At 40.4% G+C, this 25,559-nt stretch overlaps 1 protein-coding gene and 1 non-coding gene across 2 annotated transcripts in view; both read left to right on the top strand.

The window, feature by feature from the left end:
- LOC136322235 (uncharacterized) overlaps window positions 1-25,559 on the top strand; it is a 127,135-nt gene that overhangs the window by 59,009 nt on the left and 42,567 nt on the right. The gene's annotated exons all lie outside the window — the stretch shown is intronic.
- On the top strand, window positions 14,405-14,536 carry LOC136327471 (small nucleolar RNA SNORA36 family). Its single transcript, XR_010729681.1, has one exon. It is a non-coding gene; the product is annotated as a small nucleolar RNA SNORA36 family (small nucleolar RNA).

Genomic DNA, 25,559 nt, shown 5'->3' with positions numbered 1-25,559 from the left:
ATACCTTTTGTTTTCTCCTATACAAGTTTGGGGAAAGTTTGAACTTGTGGGGGATGGGACACAATTTATTAGCAAGTTTATAACATCTGTCTATAGGATTCATAAAAAATGCTTTTACATTAAAACTTACAAGGCAACATAATGGTAAAAATGTCACTTTACATACCAAAAGACATTCCTATAATTTCTAGTGTTCATTTGCTATTCCTTTCTTCAGATACATACATTAACTACATGCTTTCAGGAGGGGAGAGGTAGTTTCCATGGGAACAAATGCCTATAAATGGCCCATTAATATAAAAAAGGTTTAATTTAATCTTTCTCTCCCTGCACCTGGCTAGTTATTTACCCATTTCCCCATAAGTATGGGGGAAGGTCAGAGAATCCAAGTCTCCTTCTGCTTCTGCATTTACAACACAATGCCATCAGCCATCTTGGTTTTATGTTAATCACACAAGTACATAGATCATTTACAAAATCTCTCTATATGCCTAGCCCAAATTAATAAAATGTTCTTTAAGCTTCCCAAAATATTAATATTAATTCTGTAGCTTTTGGTACCTTACAATACCCACTCCATCTGGTCCTCCTGGTTTCTTTGGGATCTCTCAATAACAGATTAATTTTAGAGGTCTGGACATTCTGCGTTACACCAGATGAGGTCAAGCTGCAAATCGAGCCTGGCTACTACTAGTGCCAGTTCTGGGGCCACTGAATGAGGAATATGAATACACTGAAACCAGAGGTTGCTTGTTTGAGAGATTTTAGGAAAATCTGAAGTGTGAGTCAAGACAGGCAATTTGTATGGAAAAGCCACTGGAAACAGCTTGTGTGGGTATTGGACAGATAAAATATATTATGCTCACTTTGTTAAAGATGGTGCTGCCCACATGGAAGCCCATCTCCCAGATGATGATATTAGTTGCCCTTATGCTTGAAATGGGCGTGATTATATTAATGTGTGTTGGGGGCAGGTTGTGGGCAGGCAGGATCCTTGTAGCCAGGGGCTTGGTTTTATTATTATTTTTTTTAAATAATTTTATTTTTTTAATGGGGTAACATCAATAAATCAGGATACATATATTCAAAGATAACAAGTCCAGGGTATCTTGTCGTTCAATTATGTTGCATACCCATCACCCAAAGTCAGATTGTCCTCTGTCACCTTCTATCTTGTTTTCTTTGTGCCCCTCCCCCTCCCCCTTTCCCTCTCCCATTCCCCCCTCCCCCCCGTAACCACCACACTCTTATCAATGTCTTTTAGTTTCACTTTTATGTCCCACCTACGTATGGAATAATGCAGTTCCTGGTTTTTTCTGATTTACTTATTTCGCTTCGTATCATGTTATCAAGATCCCACCATTTTGCTGTAAATGTTCCGATGTCATCATTTCTTATGGCTGAGTAGTATTCCATAGTGTATATGTGCCACATCTTCTTTATCCAGTCATCTATTGATGGGCTTTTTGGTTGTTTCCATGTCCTGGCCACTGTGAACAATGCTGCAATAAACATGGGGCTGCATGTGTCTTTACGTATCAATGTTTCTGAGTTTTTGGGGTATATACCCAGTAGAGGTATTGCTGGGTCATAAGGTAGTTCTATTTTCAGTTTTTTGAGGAACCACCATACTTTCTTCCATAATGGTTGTACTACTTTACATTCCCACCAACAGTGTATGAGGGTTCCTTTTTCTCCACAACCTCTCCAACATTTGCTATTACCTGTCTTGCTAATAATAGCTAATCGAACAGGTGTGAGATGGTATCTCATTGCCGTTTTGATTTGCATTTCTCTAATAGCTAAAGAAGATGAGCATCTTTTCATATATCTGTTGGCCATTTGTATTTCTTCCTGGGAGAAGTGTCTGTTCATATCCTCTTCCCATTTTTTTATGGGATTGTTTGTTTGTTTGTTGTTGAGTTTTATGAGTTCTTTGTATATTTTGGATATTAGGCCCTTATCTGAGCTGTTGTTTGAAAATATCATTTCCCATTTAGTTGGCTTTCTGTTTATTTTGTTATCAGTTTCTCTTGCTGAGCAAAAACTTCTTAGTCTGATGTAGTCCCATTCATTAATTTTTGCCTTCACTTCTCTTGCCTGTGGAGTCAAATTCATAAAATGCTCTTTAAAACCCAGGTCCATGAGTTGAGTACCTATGTCTTCTTCTATGTACTTAATTGTTTCAGGTCTTATGTTTAGATCTTTGATCCATTTTGAGTTAATTTTTGTACAGGGGGAGAGACTGTAGTCCAGTTTCATTCTTTTGCATGTGGCTTTCCAGTTTTCCCAGCACCATTTGTTGAAGAGGCTTTCTTTTCTCCATTGTGTGTTGTTGGCCCCTTTATCAAAAATTATTTGATTATATATATGTGGTTTTATTTCTGGACTTTCTATTCTGTTCCATTGGTCTGAGTGTCTATTTTTCTGCCAATACCATGCTGTTTTGATTGTCGTGGCCCTATAATAGAGTTTGAAGTCAGGTATTGTAATGCCCCCAGCTTCATTCTTTTTCTTTAGGATTGCTTTGGCTATTCGGGGTTTTTTATAGTTCCATATAAATCTGATGATTTTTTGCTCTATTTCTTTAAAAAACGTCATTGGAAGTTTGATGGGAATTGCATTAAATTTGTATATTGCTTTGGGTAATATAGCCATCTTGATTATATTTATTCTTCCTAGCCAAGAACAAGGTATATTCTTCCATCTCATTATATCTTTTTCAATTTCCCTTAAAAATGGTTTATAGTTTTCATTATATAAATCCTTTACATTCTTTGTTATGTTTATTCCTAAGTATTTTATTTTTTTTGTTGCAATCGTGAAGGGGATTATTCTTTTGAGTTCGTTCTCAATTGTTTCATTGTTGGCATATAGAAAGGCTATTGACTTCTGTATGTTAATTTTGTATCCTGCGACCTTACTGTATTGGCTTATTGTTTCTAGTAGTCTTTTTGTGGATTCTTTGGGGTTTTCGATGTATAGGATCATATCATCTGCAAAAAGTGATACCTTTACTTCTTCTTTTCCGATATGGATGCCTTTTATTTCTTTGTCTTGTCTGATTGCTGTGGCGAGAACCTCTAGTACCACATTAAATAAGAGTGGAGAGAGTGGACAACCCTGTCTTGTTCCTGATTTAAGGGGGAAAGCCTTCAGTTTAGTGCCATTTAATATGATGTTAGCTGATGGTTTATCATATATGGCCTTTATCATGTTGAGATATTTTCCTTCTATACCCATTTTGTTGAGAGTCTTAAACATAAAATTGTGTTGTATTTTATCGAAAGCCTTTTCTGCATCTATTGATAAGATCATGTGGTTTTTGTTCTTTGTTTTGTTGATATGGTGTATTACATTAACCGTTTTACGTATGTTGAACCATCCTTGAGATTCTGGGATGAATCCCACTTGATCATGATGTATTATTTTTTTACTATGTTGTTGTATTCGATTTGCTAGTATTTTGTTTAGTATTTTAGCATCTGTATTCATTAGAGATATTGGTCTGTAGTTTTCTTTTTTTGTGCCATCCTTGCCTGGTTTTGGTATGAGGGTTATGTTGGCCTCATAAAATGTGTTTGGAAGTATTGCTTCTTCTTCAATTTTTTGGAAGACTTTGAGTAGAATAGGAACCAAGTCTTCTTTGAATGTTTGATAAAATTCGCTGGTATAGCCGTCAGGGCCTGGACTTTTATTTTTGGGGAGGTTTTTAATGGTTTTTTCTATTTCTTCTCTACTAATAGGTCTGTTTAGGCTTTCTGCTTCTTCTTGACTCAGTCTAGGAAGGTTGTATTTTTCTAGGAATTTATCCATTTCTTCTAGGTTGTTAAATTTAGTGGCATAAAGTTTTTCATAGTATTCTACAATAATTCTTTGTATATCTACGGTGTCTGTGGTGATTTCTCCTCTTTCATTTTGGATTTTGTTTATATGAGTTCTTTCTCTTTTTTCCTTGGTAAGTCTTGCCAAGGGTTTGTCAATTTTGTTGATCTTTTCAAAGAACCAGCTCCTTGTTCTATTAATTTTTTCTATAATTTTTCTGTTCTCTAATTCATTTATTTCTGCTCTGATTTTTATTATCTCCTTTTTTTGGCTGGTTTTGGGTTGTCTTTGTTCTTCTTTTTCTAGTTCCTTAAGGTGTGAAGTTAAGTGGTTCACTTGGGCTCTCTCTTGTTTGTTCATATATGCCTGAAGTGATATGAACTTCCCTCTTATCACTGCTTTTGCTGCATCCCATAGATTCTGATATGTCGTATTGTCATTTTCATTAGTCTGTATATATCTTTTGATCTCTGCACTTATTTCTTCTTTGACCCATTCATTTTTTAAAAGTATGTTGTTTAGTTTCCCACATTTTTGTGGGATTTTTTTCCTCTTTTTTGCAGTTGAATTCTAGTTTCAAGGCTTTATGATCAGAAAATATGCTTGGTACAACTTCAATTTTTCTGAATTTGCTGATGTTGTTTTTGTGGCCCAACATATGGTCAATTCTTGAGAATGATCCATGTACACTGGAGAAAAATGTATACTCAGTCACTTTGGGATGAAATGTCCTGTAGATGTCTATCATATCCAGGTGCTCTAGTGTTTTGTTTAAGGCCACTATGTCTTTGTTGATTCTCTGTTGGATGATCGATCTAGAGCCGTCAGCGGTGTATTGAGGTCTCCAAGTATGATTGTATTTTTGTCAGTTTTTGTTTTAAGATCAATAAGTAGCTGTCTTATATATTTTGGTGCTCCTTGGTTTGGTGCATATATATTAAGAATTGTTATGTCTTCTTGATTCAGTGTCCCCTTAGCCATTATGAAATGGCCATTTTTGTCTCTGAGTACTTTTCCTGTCTTGTAGTCAGCATTATCCAATATGAGTATTGCTACACCTGCTTTTTTTTGGATGTTATTTGCTTGGAGTATTGTTTTCCAGCCTTTCACTTTGAATTTGTTTTTATCCTTGTTACTTAGATGAGTTTCCTGTAGGCAGCATACAGTTGGATTTTCTTTTTTAATCCATTCTGCTACTCTGTGCCTTTTTATTGGTGAGTTTAATCCATTTACATTTAGTGTAATTATTGATACTTGTGAGTTCCCTATTGCCATTTTATATCTTGCTTTCTGTTAGTTTTGTGTCTTGTTTGATCTTTCTCTTTCATTTTTTTATCTTTTGTTTTTATTTGGTTGTATTCCATACATCTTTCCTCTGTTGCTATCTTTTTTATCTCATGTGCTTCTGTGGTGGTTTTTTCAATGGTGGTTACCTTTGAGTAATGAAAAGGGTCCCTACCCTGTTCATTGTAGCGAACTATTTTGTGAGTACTTTTGCACTCCATCATCCTTTGCTACTGTTAATCTCCATCTTCTCCCCCTCTTTCTTTTTGTTGTTGTCACAGTTTAAATTTGGTTTTATTGTGTTCTTCTTGGAGCTTTTACTTTTGGCTATTTTTTTTTTGTTCTTTGTATCTGATTGGAGAATCCCCTTTAGTAATTCCTGGAGTGGGGGTTTTCTGATGATAAATTCCCTCATCTTTTCTGTATCTGTGAATGTTTTTATTTCTCCTTCATATTTGAAGGATAGCTTTGATGGGTATAGTATTCGTGGCTGAAAGTTCCTCTCTTTCAGGACTTTAAATATTGGGGTCCACTCTCTTCTAGCTTGTAGAGTTTCTGCTGAGAAATCTGATGATAATCTAATGGGCCTTCCTTTATATGTTGTATTCTTCTTTTCCCTGGCTGCCTTGAGAATTTTTTCTTTGCTGTTGGTTTGTGTCAACTTCATTATGATATGCCTTGGAGTAGGTTTGTTGGGGTTAAGAAAACTCAGTGTTCTGTTTGCTTCTTGAATTTGAGGCTTTAGTTTTTTCCACAGGCTTGGGAAGTTCTCATCTATTATTTGTTTGAGTATGTTCTCCATTCCATTTTCTCTCTCTTCTCCCTCTGATATTCCTATTATTCTTATGTTATTCTTTTTGATGGAGTCAGATAATTCTTGTAGGGCTATTTCATTTTTTTTAATTTTTGAGTCTCTTTCTTCTTCTCTCTGTTGTGCCTCAAGTTGCTTGTCTTCTATTTCACTAATCCTCTGTTCTATCTGACCTGTTCTATTAGCTAAGCTTGTTACTTCGTTTTTCAGCTCGTGAATTGAGTTTTTCATCTCTGTTTGATTTGTTTTTATAGTTTCAATTTCTTTGGACATATATTCTTTGTGTTCATTGAGTTGTTTTCTGAGCTCCCTAAATTGCATTTCTGTGTTTTCTTGTATATCTCAGAGGATTTTTAGGATTTCTATCTTGAATTCTCTGTCATTTAGCTCCAAGGTTTCCAATATATTAATTTTTTTCTCCATAGATTTTTCCTCATCTAGCTCTGTTACCTCTCTTTCTTTTGTATCCATGATATTCGATTTTCTCTTCCTTAATGGCATCTGAGGGTGGTTTTGTTGATAGTATTAATGAGATTTAATAAAGAATAAAAAGTTAAAAAAAATAAAAAATCAAAAAGAGTTGTTTTTTTTAAAAAAAAAATTAATAATGGGCCCTGGCCGGTTGGCTCAGCGGTAGAGCGTCGGCCTGGCGTGCGGGGGACCAGGGTTCGATTCCCGGCCAGGGCACATAAGAGAAGCGCCCATTTGCTTCTCCACCCCCGCCCCCCCTCCTTCCTCTCTGTCTCTCTCTTCCCCTCCCGCAGCGAGGCTCCATTGGAGCAAAGATGGCCCGGGCGCTGGGGATGGCTCCTTGGCCTCTGCCCCAGGTGCTAGAGTGGCTCTGGTTGCAGCAGAGCGACGCCCCAGAGGGGCAGAGCATCGCTTTCTGGTGGGCAGAGCGTCGCCCCTGGTGGGCGTGCCGGGTGGATCCCGGTCGGGCGCATGCGGGAGTCTGTCTGACTGTCTCTCCCCGTTTCCAGCTTCAGAAAGAAAAAAAAAATTAATAATGAAATAAAGAAAAATAAAATAAAATAAAAATTTTTAAGAAAAGGAAATTATTCCCCCCCCCCTCCTTTTTTCCTCTCCTCTCCCCTTTTTCTTGAGAAAATCTTGTGGTGAACTGTGAATTATAACAAACAATGCCTGTAATGGAGGGCCTGAATTGGGGAAAAGTAATAAAGGGGCAAAAAAAAAAAGAAAAAAGAAAAAAAAAGGGGGGGTATGGACCCACAAAAAGCAAATAAGAAAAAAATTTGGGTCAAGAATAAAATGATTTGCTTTTCGGTGTTGGTTGTCTAAGAGTTATGATGAGAGGAATAAGAGGAAAACAGAAAAATGGGGGGACAAATTAAAAAAATACTATTGTATTTAGTGGAACAAGAACTAGATAAAATGGAGAGCCAGGGATGGGAGCACTGCTAGTGAGTTAAAAAGGTGAAGTAAAAAACCCCAAAATGCCACAAACATAAGTTTGAGTCCCAGATAACAGAATTTGTTTGTTATTGAGGTTTGAATGAGAGGAGATATAAAGGAGAAAGGAAGAAACTAATATAGAGGGAGAAAAGAAAGAGAGAGAGAGAAAAAAAGAGGGAACCACTAAAAGAAGAAAAAAGAAAGGAGAGAGAGAGAGAGAGAGTTAAGGGTTTTGGAGTGCAATCCTCATAGAGAGAAAGGAAGAGGAGAAAAAAGATAATGGGAGATGTAACACTTATGGGTAGTGTAGTTCAAGGAGAGGAGAGAGTAAGACCGGCAGAGAGTTAATCGGCCAAATTGGAGGAGGAAAAAAAGTATCAAGAATGAAGATAAGAGAAACAAACGAACAAATATAATAAAATGGGATAGGTTATAAAGTCCGCAGATTATTCTTGATTTTGAGAGGTTATCTTCTTGCTTTTTCTTTTCTCTCCCTCTTCCTGGTCAGTGACTCTGTACCCCAGGTTCTGCCCCTTTGGCACGCTCAGGTAGAGGTTTGCAGTTGATAAGTCTCTATGGCAATGTCATGTATTGTGCTTTAGTCTCGTTGGCAGTCGAGGCTCATTAGTATTTATAGGCTCCAACAGTGAGAGAGTCCGTGTTCCTGGAGCCTTTCTCCTAGTCTTTCCTTCCTCAATTAGTAGCCTGATAATCCAGCTATGGGGTTGCTGCTGCCTCTGCCTGGATAGTAAGAGGCTCATAGACCTAGCAACTCCCCACTCTATTCCCACTCAGCACAGGGCTCTGGGTAAGGCTCAGTCAGTCAGAGCTGCTAGCATAATCAGGCGGGCTTTCTGCCCACCCAAAGACCTCTGGCTCTGCCACTCTGTCCGGTAACACAGGCGGGCGCCCACTTCTGGGGTGCTTGGAGGAAACTCTCATTCACTATCTGCGTGCGCAGACCAGGATATCTGGCCAGCAGTCTCACGCTCTGAGTGAAACCCCCAACCGCATGGAAAAGTTGCAATGTTGGAATTCGCTCTCGCTCCGTCCCTGTGCACGGCTTTTGCAAGGCGCTGGGGCGGCCCGAGATTCCGCTTTTGCCCACACAAAGGCCCCTGACTCTGCCTCTCTGTGCGATAACACGGGTGCGCACTGCCGAGGCACTCAGAGGAATCGCTTACTTTCTATCTGCGCGCGCACACCAGGATATGAGGCCGGCTGTGTTTCCCTTTGAGTGAAACCCTCACCAGCACGGAAAATTTCCACTGTTGGAATTAGTTCTCGCTCCCTCCTGTGCGCTGCTTTCCCAGGGCGCTGGGGCTGCCCAGAGATTCTGCTTTCGGCCCACAGAAAGGCCTCTGACCCTGCCTCTCTGTGGGGTAACACGGACACCCACTTCCGGGGCTTAGGAAGAAATCTCTCGCCCACTAACTGCGCACCAACCAGGAGAACGGGTAAAATGGCTGCCCCGCTTGTCTTTCTTTGTTTGGGTTTGGCGCGAGTGTTAGTTTGTATTGCCCGGCTTGCCACAGGATCAGTTTTTCCTCAGCTAGGATCTCCGTGCCACAGCCTGGTTCGGCCGTTTGTGCCACTGCCTGGATCTATTCACCCCCTTTGCCCGCCTCAGTTTCTATATTCACAGTTACCAGAGAAAGCCGCCCTGTTTAGGTTAGTGAGGAAGGCGGAGCATTTCTTACTCCCTATTTCCTTCAGGGTGGGCTTGGTTTTAGAACTAAGCCTTTCCCACCCTTTTTGATGTGGAGTGGTGCAATCCCATCATGCCTCAGATAAGTGACTTTGTATTAGAGACTTCCTTATTTTGTATATTGGATTAAAGGTTTTGATTTCTGCACTATAAAGTGGGGCAGACCAGGAGCTTGCTCTCTTGGTTCCTGAGATTAGCATTAGAGCAGAGAACAGGTTGGAGAGCAGAGTAAGGCCATGTGGAGGCCAGTAGAAGCAGCCAAGATGGTGGAGTGCTGAGTGAGAAGCCAGTTTGTGCACAGTTTGTGCAGGGAGAAGGAAGGAGATGGGGAACAGAGGTGAATAAGTCTGGTGAGGTAGAAACCTTTGATTCTAGGAAACTCGGATAAGTCAGTAGCTTTGTGGGCACTGAATGAGTGGGTTTTAGAGCCCTGTGTGTGTTTTTACTTGCCTGCCAGGTGCAAGCTAGGATTAAAGATAATGGCCCACCAGTTTTTGACTCCATTGTTTCTTTACCAACTGTTCGAATCCAATGGGAACCTGCATGTGAATGGCCACAATGGAGGCTCCTGGCTTTACAGTGGGCCTAAACGTTGAGTGGGGCAAGAACTCAAGGAATCACCTGGGCAGGGAAAACAGTGTGAGCCAAGTTAATGGAATCTTGGATGTGGCATCTGCTTGTCAGTTCTGCAGGAGGAGGGCTCATCAAAGGAACAATGGCCTCTGCCAGCACTTCTGTTTGTGAGAAAGCTGTTCTCCCAATTCTCACCCTGATGCCCAACAATTCAAATACTCCCCTTATGTCCCTGGCTCCATTCAAGCTGCTGCCCCAGTGCAGGAGCTCAGAGGTAATGAGTCCAAGTAAGTCCATGCATGGACCCTTTAAGAGGAATGTCCTGGTAGCAAATAAATCTTGTATTGTTAATATGTGAAAGAAACTTGATGGCTGCATCCCAAATTTTTTTCTACAAAAGTAACCAGGAGAAATGCATTATAAAGGTGTTTCAGGCAACTAGTCAAAAAATATGTTTTCTGGAAAGAAATTTGAAAACTAAGAAAACAGCAACAATTTTACTAGGGGTGTCAGGATTATTGATGGGTATTCTATTTTAAAATTTGTTTTAATATACATAATTGTAAAAATGAGCTTTTAGATTACAAAGAAGAAAGCATGATGCTTAAAAAATAATTGATGTAGGTGAGGAAAAGGACAGTATAGATAGTGGAAAATAAAAGTCATTCTTATTTGTAAAGATGAGATTGGCGAACTACAAAGCAATTATATAATTGTTAATCCAAATTCAGAGGGACCCAAAATATGGAAGACAGGAATAAGGTCCATTGTTTACATATTAAAGCTTTATTGTCTAACTTGGCCAAGCGGCAGGAACTCCGACAGAAATCTGACGGAGAGCGCGGCGACCCTTTGTTCTACTTAGTTTTTATAGTTTTGTAAGTGGGAAGTACAGAAGCAAAAATTGCAATTAGGAGCCCCTTACCGCTATTGGTTATAGTCATATGTCCTTTAATATGATAGGACCACGTTCAATTTGCAAACCATACATCATTTTGGAGAAAACAAAATTTACAAGTCAACACAATGGTAGAAAGATATCTCTTTACATATTAAAAGGCATTCCTATATTTTCTAGTGTTCATTCGCAGTCTCTCTGTCCAGAGTCACATGTGTTAACCACACGCATTTACATAGGAGATGTAGTTTCCGTGGGGACAAATGCCCACAAATGGCTCATAGTTATAAGAAAAGGTTTATTTTGGCTTTTCCCTTCCTGCACCTGGCTAGCCATTCACTCCTTTCCCCACAGGTGTGGTGGAATGTCAGGGAATCCATGCTTTCCTTCCCTTTTCATTTACAATACAATGGCAAGAGCCATCCTGGTTATGCCAATCACACAGTACAGAGACTATGTCTCACAATTTCTCTGCACACCTTAACCCAAATTAATAAAATGTTCTCCAAGCCTCCTAAAATATTAATATTATTTCTGTAGCCTTTGGTACTTTACCACACCTGGGGGTGAAATGGCTCAGTGGCTCCTCATAGATAATTTTCAATTGATTTTTATATTTATTTTATTTACTTTATAGTTGATCAGTTATCTGATGTGTTTAATAAGCTATGTAAAGTAAGTAGTTTAATCATTTGACAAATCGGGGATATGTATCATATCTCTGATACATGTATTATATTCATTAATCAAACTATAAAAATCTGTTTTGAGAGTAGCTCTAAACTCACAAAATCTGCCACAATGGGGTTTTGTGGGAACAGTTATAATTCCAACTACATTTTAATACTTTTACTGTATGTCTTGGAAAACCACATGAATTAACAGATTGACAAATTCCCATGGAGTATCTGAGCTCACTTGAAGGGCATGGGATTTGACTGAGATTTTTCTTTGTAGATTTAGGTAGGTTGAGTTGGGCCCAGGATGAAATTAAAGTTGAGTGGAACAACTCAAGCACACGTCAAAGAAATTTACATGTGAATAGACAGCCCACAGGGCGCAGGGCCAGACAGGACCTCCTTGTGACATTCTGCTCATAAAATGAATGTCAGAGAGAAATAGTTCCTTGAAAACATTACACCAGTTGAAGAAGCCAGATCCAAAGGCCACATACATGATTCTATTTATATGAAATCTCAAAAATATGTCAATACAAAGAGATAGAATATATATTTGTGGTTGCCAGGGTCAGAGAGGAGGGGAGAATGGGGAATTACCACTAGTGAGTAAGGTTTCTTTAAGGAGTGATGAAAATGTCCTGAAATTGGATAGTGAAATGTTGTGCAAATAAGATTGTAAAATGTATTTTTTATGTTTGCTCACTATATTTTGCATTGGCCTGGGCAGCACCATGTGTATGTAGTCTGTGAAAGGCTGAGGTGCTTGCCCTCAGGGTGCCAGATTGCAAATTACAGATTACCTTCCTGCTTGGGAGAAGCCATTGTATTGCTAATGTTTGCTGGAGAAGGGAATTTTTCCCCAGCCTGGGTTTTGCAGGAAGAGAAGAAGGAGTACAGATGTGGAGCCAGAGCTGAGGGGCTTTGGAAGCTCCACTGAGGCTGAAGGGGAGGGGGGCTTTGATTCCAAGAGAAACTGGAGATTTTCTGAGTTGTGGAACCAGAGAATGCGTCAAGGCTTTGGGAGCTCTGAATGAGAGGGAAGCAGTCTTCCCTGGCTGTTTGCTCGTCCACTGGCACAAGACTTTAATAAACGGAATGACTCACAATTTTTTGGCTCCACTGTTTCTTTACCATCTGCCTGAATCCAATGAGAACCTGCATGACCATGACAGCAGTTGTAAGGTATTTTTCCCCGCCGAGAAGGAAGGAACGGGCCAGAGCCGCAAAGTGTGGAATAATAAACGGCTTTATTGAGTACAGAACCTAACCGCCTGGCAAGGTTCCCTGGCCCCGAGGAAAGATGGAGGCTAGGGAAGTTGCACGGATTAAACCGTGTGGGAGATATTTAAAGGGTCCCTCTAGGGAAATGGAGCTACTATGACGTGGTGAAATTTCACTGGCTGGCAGACGATTGCTTCTTTCCAAATGGTTCCTGGGAAGCTTCCTTTGGCGGGCTTGATTGTGGGCGGTCCTAGCCAAAGTGGGTGGGTCTGAGTTCCTACGTGACCATCCCTCTATCCACCGACCTTACAGCAGTGGCCACTGGCCATACCTGAAGGTTGCACAACTTTGTGAACATACTAAATAACACTTAATTGTATACTTTAAAAGGATAAATTTGAGGATATATGAATTATACTTTGTAAAGCCAGTATCCACGGCCACCATCATAGTTGCCTGGCCCATGCAGGTTTGCACTGGATTCAGACAGATAGTAATGAAACAGCGAAACCAAGAACTGGTGGGCCATTAGCTTTAATCTTAGCTTGCATCTGGCAGGCAAGTGAAAACACACACTGGCCTCCAAAACCCACTCATTCGGTGCTCACAAAGCTACTGACTTATCCGAGTTTCCTAGAATCAAACTTTTCTACCTCACCAGCCTTATTCACCTCTGTTCCCCATCTCCTTCTCTCTGCACAAACTCTGCACAAACTGGCCTCTCCCTCAGCACTCCACCATCTTGGCTGCTTCTCCTGGCCTCCTCCACATGGCCTTTCTCTGCTCTCCTCTCTAGTGCTAATCTCAGGAACCAAGAGAGCAAGCTCCTGGTCTGCCCCACTTTATAGTGCAGAAATCAAAACCTTTAATCCATATACAAAACAGGGAAGTCTCTGATACAAAGTCTACCCCACATCAAAAAGGGTGGAAAAGGCTTAGTCCTAAAACCAAGCCCCAGGCTACAAGGATCCTGCCTACCCCCAACACACATTAATATAATCACGCCCATTCCAAGCATAAGGGCAACTAATACCACCTGGGAGATGGGCTTCCACGTGGGCAACGCCATCTTTAACAAAGTGAGCATAATATATTTTATCTGCCCAACATACTTTAATAAAGATGTTATTTAAAACAAGATAGAGAAAAATGATTATTCAGATGCTGTAAGGCCAATAGTCACAGCCATCACAGCCAGGCACATGCAGGTTCCCATTAGATTCGATCAGCTCGTAATGAAACAGCGGAGTCAAAAACTGGTGGGCCACACCTTTATTCTAGCCTCATCACCAGCCAGCCAGTAAAAACAAACACACAGGGCACCAAAACCCACTCACATATTCTCCAGTTCCACAAACAAGAGACTCCTTTTTGGTTTTTCCGAGAATCAAAGGCCCCACCTCCAGTCTAAGTGGTTTCCCATCTGCCAACATAGCTTCTTATCCTCTGTACAAACTGGCTTCTTGAACTTCAGCACCCTGCCATCTTGGCTGCCTCTTCCTTCTCTCTCTGCACAACTCTGCAAAACATGGGCTCTTCTTTCACCTTCTTCACAAACTTTTCTTGGCATGAAAACCCCTCCTCCAGCACACATTAGCATAACAAAGCCCCTCCCCAAGCAGGAAGAAAATTAGCCAGTTCACATGGGCAGTGGCCATTTTTAATAATATAAGTGAACAAAATCAAATAACACAAATTTTAAAACTTATTTGCCCAACAGATGCCAAGGGTAGATAAAAAGTCCCTCTTAAATTGAGGCATCATCTTCAAAAGGACTCTCTTGATTTTAAAAAGTTAGACATACAGGCTTCACAATGTCCAAATCCTTCTTCCTACAAGACACCTCCCCACCATGTCATAGTTAATTGGTAATTTGTGACTTCTAAACTAATTTGCATCTCTAGGTAGAGAACTAGCTTGTCCTCATTCAGGCAGGTGCAGCATTGCATTGCTCTGGAGCTGAAATGATGAGATATCAAAAGATTAGTTCATTCCAAAGTGTTGAGTTCAGTTCAGGGTAGCATCCCTGTTCTGTTAATGAAACTTTGGAACATTGAAACGGGCTAGGAACAATGAGTGGATGGAAAACATGACTCTCTCCATTTACTTCCCAGCCTACAAAATGGAAAAGAAGAAAAAAAAAAAAGATTAGTTCAAATTTAAGAAGCAATGTTTGACATTAAAAAAATACAATTATAACTAAAACCACAAGCTATTTAAATATTTACTGACTCTAATAAAATATATCAATTTATTTAGTTTTATGCATGAAGTGGTGAAGCTTCTGTACCTCTTTAGAGTTTTAGGTTCTCATGAAATTGCCATTTTTTTTATCTTTTTTTCTGAGGAAGCTTGGCCTTTCCTGTTTTTGGATTTTTTCTTTATAACTTTTCCAAATATATTGATTTTAGAGAGGGAGAGGAAGAAGGGGAGAGAGAGAAGGTGGGAGGGAGAGAAGAAGAGAGAAAGAAAGAAAGAAATCTGTTGTTCCATTTATTTATGCATGTATTGGTTGATTCTTGTACGTGCCTGTAAAGCCAGTAGCCACGGCCACCATCACAGATGCCTGGCCCATGCAGGTTCGCATTTGATTCGGAAAGATGGTAATGAAACAACGGAGCCAAGAACTGGTGGGCCATTACCTTTAATCCTAGCTTGCACCAGCGGGTGAGAAATACACACAGTGGGAAAACACTTCTCTTTCCATTCAGGGGTCCCAAAGCCACTGACTTATCCGAGTATTTCTAGAATCAAAGGCCCCACCAGCCTTATTTACTTCTGATCCCCATCTCCTTCTCTCTGCACAAACTGGCTTCTCCTTTAGCACTCCACCATCTTGGCTGCCTCTCCTCTGCAATGATAATGGCAGGATCTGAGCAAGAAAGAGACCCCAGTCTGCCTTATTTTATAGTGTAGAAATTAAAGCCTTTAAGCCAATTTATAAACAAGTAAGTCTCTGATACAAAGCCACTAATCTGAGGCATAAATGGGATTTCTCATAAGAGTGCACCACCCCACATCATGCACTAGTCAGGAGTGTGGAGAAAAGCTTAGTTTTGAGAAGATCTTAGTATTAGAAGGATGTTGAAAAGATCTTAGTATTAAAATCGTGGGAAAGGCTTAGTCTTAAAACTAAACCTTACTTAGGCCATAAGGAACTTGCCAGCTTACAGCCTATCTCCAACACACAATGCAAACTATAAGCGAGCAAACACATACATCATATTTGCAAACTTATTTGACCAACAGTGCCCTGACCAAGGATTGAGCCTGCAGATTGGGGTATCAGGACGCTAAACAACTGAGCTTCTCAGCCAGGGTCCTGGGTACATTTTAGATATATTTCAGCCTTTCCACAATATATGCAGATTTTTATGGGTACTAAATTACCTCATTATTTTCAGCTTACTTCATAGTGGACAAATGACCACTTGTGTTTTCTTATCTCCAGGAAGGCTCCTTTACCTTTGTGGGTCAAATAAGTGCAAAGGCACTTTTGTAAAATGACAATAATAGAGAAAAGATCGTCTAAATGGTGTGGAATCAACAGGACATCCATTTATAGAAAATAAATACAGACACAGACCTCATATCTTACACAAAAATGAACTCAAAACAGACCATAGGCCTAAATGTAAAATGCAATACTATAAAACTCTCAGAATAAAACATAGGAGAAAAGCATTTTAATTGGACTTATTGGGGTGACGTTGGCTAATAAAATTATGTATAATACAACATCTGTATATTGTACTGTGTGTTCACCACTCCAAGTACCATAAGAGAAAATTTATGTGACTTTGAGTTTTCTGATGAGTTTTTGGATACAACAAAAGTATAATCCATGAAAGAGAAAATTAGTTACCTAGAATTTATTAAAATTAAAACCTTCTGTTCTGCAAAAGGCATTGTTAAGAGGCTAAAAAGACAAACCACAATCTGGGAGAAATATTTGTAAACCATAAATGTGATAAAGGACTTGTATCCAAAATATACAAAGAACTCTTTTTAAAAAAAATAATTTTATTTATTTATTCAGTTTAGAGAGGTGAGAGAGAGAGAGAGAAGGGGAAAGGAGCAGAAAGCATCAACTCCCATATGTGCCTTGACCAAGCAAGTCCACAGTTTTAAACTAATGACCTCAGCATTCCAGGTTGGCGCTTGATCTACTATGCCACAAGTCAAGCCACAAAAAATTCTTTTTTTTTTTTTAATTTATTTTTTACAGAGACAGAGAGTGAGTCAGAAAGAGGGATAGACAGGGACAGACAGACAGGAACAGAGAGAGATGAGAAGCATCAATCATTAGTTTTTCATTGTGCATGCAACACCTTAGCTGTTCATTGATTGCTTTCTCATATGTGCCTTGACCGCGGGCCTTCAGCAGACTGAGTAACACCTTGTTGGAGCCAGTGACCTTGGGTTCAAGCTGGTGGGCTTTTGCTCAAACCAGATGAGCCTGCGCTCAAGCTGGCGACCTCGGAGTCTCGAACCTGGGTCCTCTGTATCCCAGTCCGACGCTCTATCCACTGCGCCACCACCTGGTCAGGCACAAAACTCTTAAAACTCAACAATAAACAAACAATTCAATTTAAAGATGCAAAAGATCCAAATAAACACCTCATTGATAAAGATATATATAAGTAGGTAATAAATATGCACGTGAACTGATGCTCAACATATTTGTCCTTAAAGAGATGCAAATGATAATAATGAGATACCACTACACAGCTATTAGAATAGCTAACAGCCAACATCAAATACCAGTGGGGATGCAGAGCAACAGGAACCCATTTGTTTCCAGTGGGCATACAAAATAATACAGCCACTTTGGAAGATAATTTGGCCATTTCTTACAAAGCTAGACATATTCTTACAATGCATTCAAGCTATCTTGCTCCCTGGTAATTTACCCAAGCTAACTTGAAAATTTATGTTCATACAAAATCCTGCACATGAATGCTTAAAACAGCTTTATTTATAACCATCAAACAATGGAGCAACTGAGATTTCCTTAATAGTTGAATGGGCAAACAAACTGTGATTCAATAGTGTATAATAGTTTACAATGGAATACTATTCAACAATAAAAAAGGATGAGTTATAAAGCCTTGCAAAGACATGGATGAATCTCAAATGCATATTGCTAAATAAAATAAAATATAAAATAAATCTGCAAAGGCTTCATAGTGTACCATTCTATTTACTTGATATCCTGGAAAAGGCAAAACTATAGAGATAGGGAAAAGAGATCTCTCCAAGAACTGAATATGCTGGTACCTTGATCTTGGACTTTCCAGACTCCAGAACTGTAAGAAAATAAATGTCTGTTATTAAGTCAAAAAACAAAAAAAAACTATAGAGCTAGTAAACAGTTAAATTGTTGCTATGATTTAAGGGTGGGGGTGGATTGAATACCTGAAGCACAAAGGATTATTTTGGGTGGTGAAACTATTCTGTATGACACTGCAATAGTGGATACATGATGTTATACAATTATCAAGACCTGTAGAATTTTACAGGACAAAGACAAAACTCTAATGTATGTAAATTTAAAAAAAACATTCAGGGGGTTGGGGAATCTCAGTAAGGAATTTATACTGTGACAAAATAATCTAGCTGTATTACAAGTATATGCAGTATCCTACAGGTGGGCATGAGGGAAAAGGTGCTAACCTACATAACTTTGGAAATAAGTGGAGTCTATATATCTAATAGGCAGTAAAACTACACATAAACACTGTATTCTAGTTGATAATTATTTCCCAGGAGGATATAGATGAACAATTCTCATAATGCTACATATGTATCCTGGATTTGAACAATTAAATAAATGGGAAACAGATGGTACAAGCCAGGTTTCTCACTGTTGCAGTAGGAATTTACAGATAAGCACAGGGAGGGGGCTAAAATGATCTGTTTAACTAAAATGGATTAGTTTTAGACATTTGTGTGATCTAATGCAGTGGTCCCCAACCCCCAGGCCGCGGACCAGTACCAGTCCGCGGGCCATTTGGTACCAGTCCACAGAGAAAGAATAAATAACTTACATTATTTCCGTTTTATTTATATTTAAGTCTGAACAATGTTTTATATTTAAAAAATGACCAGATTCCCTCTGTTACACCTGACTAAGACTCACTCTTGATGCTTGTCTCAGTCACATAATACATTTATCTGTCCTACCCTAAAGGCCGATCTGTGAAAATATTTTCTGACATTAAACCAGTCCGTGGCCCAAAAAAGGTTGGGGACCACTGATCTAATGTTTAGCTTAATATAGCTAGATGGTTAGGTAGAGAAATACTTATAGATATGTATTTATACATGAATTAGTATACATACATATATTTCCTCACTCTTCAGTTGAAAGGGCTTAGAAGCCATGACACACCAGTGACAGTGACCACACCTACCAACCAGATCTTGGTGTCTAATACCATTCTCCAATAAAAAGAACCAGGACTCTTTGGAGAGATGGCTAATTTTAGAATTGAGGTAGGAAATATACAAAATGAGCCTGGAATATCTTGTAGTGCCAGAAAATAACGACCTAAACCAAAAGAAAACAAGATACAATAATGGAGGTACCTCACAGGGTCACAGGAGCCAACTGAAGAACTCATAGCCAAAGTTAGAACAATTTAAGCAACAAAATAAAGTATTGAATTACAAGGCAAAATATAAAGTATCAATGAATCCATCCTGATATAAATAAACGAATAAAGAAACAGGCCCCAGCTTGGGAGACATGGTGGGTACTAAGGTAATCAGCAACCCCCAGCACGCTGGTCCTGCTGCAAGGTCACCAGGTGGTCAGGATGTGGGCGCAGAGCAGCCTCTCTGGTGGGGATGCACTGGCACACTACTTTCCTTCTTGGGTGGTGGGTGGAGGGGTGTTTGGGAAACCTCAGCCCCCCCCTTTTTTTGTTTTGCTAGGTCACTGGCCTTCATGCTGTCCCTGAGGCCCTGGACAGAAGAAAATATTGGGCCCCTTAAAAAAAGAAAGAGAGAGACAGGGAAAATAAAAATACATGTTAACCATATCTTAAAATAAAAATATTATGTACTATTAATGTTAAAATTGCAATCATGAAACCAAACTTGGTGTCATTAGAAAAAAGTGTCAGGTTGGAGTTTTGTGAGCCCTTCAGAAGTCAGAGTTCAGGGTGGGCAGGGGGGAGGGCGCTGGTGTTAACCCGCCTCTGGGTTAGAAGAGTACTTGTCAGGGATTTTGTAGAATGTTGGTCAGTTGAGATTTTTCTGACTTTTCCCCTCATGATCAGACTAGGGTTATGGGTTTTGGGGAGGAAGACCACATAGTAAAGGGTCATTCTTATTACATCATATCAAGGGTTCATACTATCAAAATAACTTTTCACTGTGGATAACAACTTTGATCATCTAGCTAAGGTAGTGTTTGACAGGTTTCTTCACTGTAAGGTTACTCCCCCTCCCTACACTTAAAGAATGGGGAGTTACTGTAGGCTGTACACAGTGACTTCTGAGGGGGTCTTCTAACCCCGCTACAGCCAACGTTTTAGCAAGGTTTCCACTTCCTGACGTGTTCACCCTAATGCCTCTTCTCTCTTTTCCTGCCGCTCTGCAGTTTTCCATTTCTTGCAGAGAAGCCACTGTCTCCGGTATTTACGGCTTACTTAATCCTCTTGTTTCTGATGATTGTTCCAAGTGGGCAAAGTTGACTGCATGTGGGTGTTAATGGGAAGCCCCCAGAAATGCTGTATTTCTTGTAATTGTGGAGAACTAATCAGGAGGAACTTTATCACTACAGTATTTCATTTTTGAACTGACAAAAAAGTGGTGTTTGTACAGTAAGTGTTTTTGAACGGTGCAGTTGATAAAAAGGGGGTCTGGAAGGACACCGCTTCCCTTATTTGTATTCTTTCAGCAAAGTGGGATGGTAGTGGTGGGAGAGGTTATTGAAAGGCTTTCTGTTATTTGGGGAGGAAGCCATTAGATTTCTAATCTTTTGAATAGAGTAACATAACTTGTTTCTTTGTTGTAGTTCCTGTTCTCTGAGATTTGTACCCAAAGATCTTCCCACCTGCTATATAAACTTGATTACAGTATATATGCACACAGATGTATGTTGGCTATTAAATTTATCTGAGTGTTGAAATGTTAGCAGCAGACACATTTTGTTATTTCTGGATAACTTACATTCAACACCGGTTCATTAACATGATTTATTTGGACAGTGTCCTGTGCCTAACACAGTCATTTAAAGCCAGTGCAGAAAACAAATGACAACTAGTATCTCAGTATTGCACTGTTTAGTCATGCCCAGAACGAAGGAGAGAAGGGAGGGAAGGAGGAAGGGAGAAAAATAGATAAATCTCTTTTGCAGAGGAATATCATCAATGTAGCAGAACTATAAATAATTTCTATAGACACTGCACTAAAGAGGTAGAAGTATGTCCCACCTATGTATGGGACATAAAAACGAGACTAAGAGACATGGACAAGAGTGTGGTGGTTACGGGGGGGGGGGGGGCACAAAGAAAACTAGATAGAAGGTGACAGAGGATAATCTGACTTTGGGTGATGGGTATGTAACATAATTGAATGACAAGATAACCTGGACATGTTTTCTTTGAACATATGTACCCTGATTTATTGATGTCACCCCATTAAAATTAATAAAAATTTATTTAAAAAAAAGAGGTGGAAGTAACTCCCCATTCTCTTTTTTTTTTTTTTTTGGATTTTTCTGAAGCTGGAAACGGAGAGAGACAGTCAGACAGACTCTCGCATGCACCTGACTGGGGTCCACCCAGCACGCCCACCAGGGGGCGACGCTCTGCCCACCAGGGGGCGATGCTCTGCCCCTCTGGGGCGTCGCTCTGTTGTGACCAGAGCCACTCCAGTGCCTAGGGCAGAGGCCGAGGAGCCATCCCCAGCACCCGGGCCATCTTTGCTCCAATGGAGCCTCGGCTGAGGAAGAGGAAGAGAGAGACAGAGAGGAAGGAGGGGGGAGAGGTGAAGAAGCAGATGGGCACTTCTCCTGTGTGCCCTGGCCGGGAATCGAACCCGGGACTCCCGCATGCCAGGCTGACGCTCTACCACTGAGCCAACCGGCCAGGGCTAACTCCCCATTCTTTAAGTGTAGGCTGTACACAGTGACTTCCTTTCAAAGAGTACAAGATGGAAAAGGGGGGGGGAGTAACCTTACAGTGAAGAAACCTGTCAAACACTACCTTAGCTAGATGATCAAAGTTGTTATCCACAGTGAAAAGTTATTTTGATAGTATGAACCCTTGATATGATGTGATAAGAATGACCCTTTAGCCTGACCAGGCGGTGGCGCAGTAGATAGAGCGTCAGACTGGGATGCGGAAGGACCCAGGTTCGAGATCCCGAGGTCGCCAGCTTGAGCGCGGGCTCATCTGGCTTGAGCAAAAAGCTCACCAGCTTGGACCCAAGGTTGCTGGCTCCAGCAAGGAGTTACTTGGTCTGCTGAAGGCCCCCGGTCAAGGCACATATGAGAAAGCAATCAATGAACAACAAACAACGAAAAACTGATGATTGATACTTCTCATCTCTCTCCATTCCTGTCTGTCTGTCCCTATCTATCCCTCTCTCTGATTCTCTCTGTCCCTGAAAAAATAATAAAATAAAATAAAAAGAATGACCCTTTACTATGCAGTTTTCCTCCGCAAAACCCATAACCCTAGTCTGATCATGAGGGGAAAAGTCAGAAAAATCTCAACTGACCAACATTCTACAAAATCCCTGACAAGTACTCTTCTATTGATGTCTAGGCTATCTAAACCAAGAAAAATCTGAGAAACGGTCAGGCCAAGAAGAACCTAAGGAAATATGATGATGAAATATAATGTGGAATCCTGGCGAGATCATGGAACAGAAAAAGTACACTAGGTAAAAACTAAGGAAATTTGAATAAAGTATGAACTTTATGTACTACTAATGGATCAATACTGGTTCATTGTAACAAATGGACCATACTAATATAAGATGTTAATTGATAGAATCAATCAGAGTCTGAAAGACCAGTTTAACAGGCTTTAATGAAAGGAAACCTGCCAGGCTGTCTCGTAAGGGAGAGCAGCCCCAGCTACAGACTCAGACCATGTTTCAAGGGCTAGGTTTAGGGAAGTAGGAAGGGTAGCGGGGCATTTGCTGATTGGCTGTCGCTATCGCTGGGCGCAGAGGTGCTTTTCACCAATTATGGATGTTGGTGCATTTTCAATCGTCAGCAGTTTCAACCGTCCATGACTTCATTGGACGTTCCTCTGTGGTTGGTCACCTGCCACAAGCCCTGAAACGAAACTCATGCTGGCAGGGTTAAAGAAATGAAACCTAAGAGTAATAATCAGCAAAGTTGGATGTGGGATATATGGGAAGTTTGCACTATCATCACAACTTCTCTGTAAACCTAAAACTATTCGAAAATTAAAAGTTTACCTTATAAATTGGAGTATAAAAGGAAAGAAAAATGTCATGGCAACAGTGAACTACTTGGAGACCAAATGATATGCTCTGAGAGGCTGAGGGGAACCATCAGGCCTGGTCAGCAGACTGAAGGACTGAAGCCCCGTCCCCAGCCTTACTCAGATATTTATGAGCCAGTACAAATAAGTCAAGGAAGCAGACAGCAGAAGTTTTCAGGGAGTGAAGTAGAATGTAAGGAACATGCTGGCTCCTAATCCCTGTTCTGAGAGTCTAAACATTTTCTGTGTTGCTGAATCTTATCCTGCTGTTTTGCTGTTTCCAGCATGCACTGTCTCCAGTACGGGCCAGAGAGGCCCCTGGACTCTCTTCTGCTCAGGGCTTTTGCCCTAGAGCACCTTTTTGTCTCTGTTATTTTAACTCTGCAAGTCTTCACAGCATATTCCTATAGGGAAAAAAAGAGCATCAACCCAGGAAGCCCAATATTTAACTAATGGGAATTTCACAAACTCAAGAGAAAACATGGAAATTATTAAAGCATGAGAGTATTCCCAAAAGTGAGGAACATGAGTTTCCAGACTGAAAAGGCTTCCTATCTGGTATTCAACACAAATAAAACAAACAAACAACAAAACAAACAATATAAAACACCCACACAAAGATATACCATAATGATATTTCTATTTCAGATAAACAGAAAACTCTAAATGCTTTGGCAGAGGCGGGTCGGAGATAAAGATCAGATACATGGAACAAATAAAAAAGGCATCTAGGCCCTGGCCGGTTGGCTCAGCGGTGGAGCGTCGGCCTGGCGTGCGGGGAACCCCGGGTTCGATTCCCGGCCAGGGCACATAGGAGAGGCGCCCATTTGCTTCTCCACCCCCCCCCTTCTTCTCTTGTCTCTCTCTTCCCCTCCCGCAGCCGAGGCTCCATTGGAGCAGAGATGGCCCGGGCGCTGGGGATGGCTCCTTGGCCTCTGCCCCAGGTGCTAGAGTGGCTCTGGTCATGGCGGAGTGACGCCCCGGAGGGGCAGAGCATCGCCCCCTGGTGGGCAGAGCGTCGCCCCTAGTGGGCGTGCCGGGTGGATCCCAGTCGGGCGCATGCGGGAGTCTGTCTGACTGTCTCTCCCCGTTTCCAGCTTCAGAAAGATACAAAAAAAAAAAAAAAAAAAAAAAGGCATCTAACTTCCCAACAGTATCACTAGACATAGAATACATTGACTCACAAATGCCTAACAAATTCTGTAGGAACTTGTATTCATCCTAGCCGCACTAGCAATCAAGTATAAAGGTGGAATGAAGGCATTTTTAGATGCATATAGTAGCAATAAATTTACTTCCAGCTATACTTTCTAAGAAAGCCATAGAGAATGTGCTTCACCAAATGAGAGTATAACCAGAGAAGTGAAAGACACAGGATCCAGAAAACTGGACACCAACACAACAGAGAGATATGATGAGGATAAAGCGAGATCTGGGGTGATAGCTGCACAGATGTCTTAGATAGTACCAGTCCAGATCAGAGCCAGAGGATTTCAAGAAAACACAAACAAACCAAAAACAAACAAACAAACAAAACCCCACCAGTCATGTGGTATGTTTGACAGTGTGGGAAATTGTGTTGGGAGCTTGTTGTAGAGTGTGGAAGAATTATAATATATAAAAAAAAATTAAGCAAGTAAAAAAGGATAATGATCATGGAAAGGTCAATATCAACAAAGGAAATAAAATCATAGTGTTTTGAATTAGTAGGAAACTATGTATCTGGACATAAAATGTAAATACTGATTTAACTAAAAAATCTTAATAAAAATTCTGGGATTAGAACAGTAGGAGTGGGAATGAAGGAAATGGGCTGAGATAATGGGGGTGCAAATAAGCCAAACCCTCACTTAATGTATTAGTTTCTGAGGATTGCTGTAGCAAATTAACGCATACTGGGTGGCTTAAAACAACAGTATTTTCTTTTCTTACAATTCTGGAGGCAAGAAGTCTGAAATCAAGATGTCAGCAGAGCCATGCTCCCTTTGAAGCCTCTAGCAAAGAATCCTTTCTTGCCTCTTTCTTTTTTTTTACAAATGTTTTTTTTTAATTTTATTTATTCATTTTTAGAGAGGAGAGAGACACAGAGAGAGAGAGACACACAGAGAGAGAGAGAGAGAGAGGGAGAGAGAGAGAAAGGAGAGAGAGAGACAGAGAGAGAGAAGGGGGGGAGGAGCTGGAAGCATCAACTCCCATATGTGCCTTGACCAGGCAAGCCCAGGGTTTCGAACCGACGACCTCAGCATTTCCAGGTCGATGCTTTATCCACTGCGTCACCACAGGTCAGGCCTTTCTCGCCTCTTTCTACCTTCTGTTGGCCCCAGGAATTCCTTGGCCTGTGGTAGCATAACTCCAATCTCTGCCTCTATTTTCACATGACCATAATCTTCTCAGTGTCTCTATGTACCCTCTCTTCTTCTTATAAGGAGATCAATCATTGGATATAGGGACCACCCTAAATCCAGGGTGATTTTACCCCTAGATCATTAACTAATTACATCTGCAAAGACCCTAGTTTCAAATGAAGTCTCATTCTGAAATTCCAAGTGCACATGAATTTTGGGGGACACTATTCAATCTAGTACCATAAAAAGGAAGTCTATGAATAATGCCCGAATTTTACACATCAAGAAGAAAACATATATTCTACATGGAAATAAAACTTAAAAAGTAT

The sequence above is a fragment of the Saccopteryx bilineata genome, chromosome 2 (genome assembly GCF_036850765.1).
Source record: "Saccopteryx bilineata isolate mSacBil1 chromosome 2, mSacBil1_pri_phased_curated, whole genome shotgun sequence".
Lineage (NCBI taxonomy): Eukaryota > Metazoa > Chordata > Mammalia > Chiroptera > Emballonuridae > Saccopteryx > Saccopteryx bilineata.
Note: the sequence above shows the minus strand (reverse complement) of the source record. Positions and strands in the feature narration are given on the sequence as shown.